Genomic DNA, 2,228 nt, shown 5'->3' with positions numbered 1-2,228 from the left:
CTGCAAGGATCCACGGGGTTCAGACCCTGCAGGCCACTGCCACCCTGCAGTGCCCGCCTGGGCTGGGAGGACGGGAGTAGCAGCCTGGGTGGGGGGAAGGAGCCACGGGTCATCTTTCCATGTTTCTAAGGGGAGGGGTGTGCAGGCAAGGGAGCCCAAAGCCTGTCCAGCCGAAGGGGGGACTCAGGGACTTGGGTGAGTCAGGCCGAGTGGACTGTGGGCCAGGCCCTGTGGGCACCATGCCACTGGCCTGCCCATCCTCCCAAGGCTACCATGTAGCTTGGGTGCCTGGTGCACCCCAGGCCTCTGGGACAGAGAAGCACTTCCCCAAGAGGTCGGGCCATGGCCAATCCCGTCTCCCTGGACAGTGGGGCTGCTGGGGCCCGGGAGACCCCACCCCCACCCCACGGGAGGGGGGCCAGGTCTGCAAAGGCTGGCGGTCCAGGCCTGGGGCAGGGTCTCCAGCTTCCACCTTTCCCTGCCTAGACCTCAGGGAGCACAGCTCTCGATGTGGGGACATTCCTCCGTCGTGCATTCCTCACGGCAGCAGCACAGGGACAGCAACTGCAGGAAGTGAGCTCGGCCCCTCGCCAGTACTCAGAGCCTCAGAGCCGCTGTCGTCTATGTCCCCCTGCTGGGACCCGCCTGCTGGGGCCCTGTGTAGAGCAGAAGTGCTGGGTCACTCGGGCCATGAGGCGCTCGAGCCCTCACCGCGGGGCAGGCCGCGCTCAGCAGAGGGACCCCAGCTCCTGACGTCCGACCGCCAGCGCCCACGCTGCGCCTCGCTTCGTTTACTGACCTCCTTTCCTTTTGGGGAAGGGCCCGACCAGTATATCTTCTTGACGTCACCCTCCTGACATGGCAGGGCTGTTGGCACCAACAACAGTGACACGGTGGCTGCAGTGGCCAGTGGGGGGCAGGGCAGGGTTCCCCAGCTCTTTCCTTATTATGCATGTGTTTATTGTAAAATATTTACAAAATACAAACAGACGATTAAAAATCACCTTCAATGAAACCCCTTGAGGGAGCTTTCCTGCTTCTGATGTGCTTACATCCACAGTGACTTTAATTCACACAGTGGGTGACACAGGGGCGGGTTGGTTCCTCCATGTGTCCCAAGTGCATTACTGACCACCCTGCTGTTCAGATGCCCCACGAGGCATCTCCTGCCCCCTCTCTTCAGTTAAGTGTGTGAGGAGCCACCTCTCTCTTTCTGGACTGTTATCTCCCCACCTCTGTCCTCTGGCTCAGGCAAGAGCCTGCTAACGAGGTCGGGTCCTTGGAGCAGGAGGTGGTATTCTCACCTCCAACGCGTCCTGCTCTTGGGCCCAAGGGCTGAGGCCCCGCACCCATCCTGCCACTGCCCCCCACGTCCCGGCGGCTTGCCAAGCCTGGCCTCCCTCTGGCCCAGAGCAGTGTCCCACCAGCATGGCTGTCACCCTCAGACAGCTGGAGTCCCCTTTGTTCCAGGCACCTGTGAACTCTGCGTGGGCACCCTGACCCAGATGGGGCCTAGTGTGACCATTTTCCTGGGAGCATGAATTGTGTGACTCTGTGAGCAACTCACACCACTCCACATGCGGTGACAAGTCAGATGTGGGGAGGGGCCACGGGAAGCAGGTGAGGGCCCTGGCAGGAGTGGGAGTTTGAGTCTGGCAAGGGCAGGCCAGCCCCTGAGCCAACACGGCTTTCCCTGGGGCCCGGGAGCAGGAGGATGCGGCATGTGGCTCTGCCCTGCCCAGGGGAGCCTGGCCTTGAGCCCCCAGCTGCTCCGGTCCCCCCATGGGTGCACTCAGCCGGCCCTGCCTGAGTGCCCAAGAGACGGGGACCAGGTCATGGTGCCGAGACACTCTCCCTCATTGAGTCCTCGCCCTGCATGGTGGCCGGGCTGCCCTGCAAGGTTCTTCTTGACAGCACACATACATTTTTATGTGCTCAATCTTTGTTAGTTTGTTTAAACTACTGTGTTCTAACAACTTGGCTTCTCTCGCCTCGGAAACTGTTTATTCAGCAGACACTTACCAAGGGCTGTGTGGGAGCCAGGAGTAGGGCTGAGAGGAGACCCCCTGATCCCGTCCCCCCGTCCCCAGGATGTCTGCTGAGACCAGCATCACGTGGGGGGTGCTGCCGTGACCAACAAACCCATGGCTAGAGCCTTTCAAAGCTGCGGCTTCCCTCTGATTCTTTACTGGCCTGTGTTTGCCCTGAGCAGGTGTTTTAGTCCGTTT

The sequence above is a fragment of the Galeopterus variegatus genome, unplaced genomic scaffold (assembly GCF_000696425.1).
Source record: "Galeopterus variegatus unplaced genomic scaffold, G_variegatus-3.0.2 Scaffold4085, whole genome shotgun sequence".
Taxonomy (NCBI): domain Eukaryota; kingdom Metazoa; phylum Chordata; class Mammalia; order Dermoptera; family Cynocephalidae; genus Galeopterus; species Galeopterus variegatus.
Note: the sequence above shows the minus strand (reverse complement) of the source record.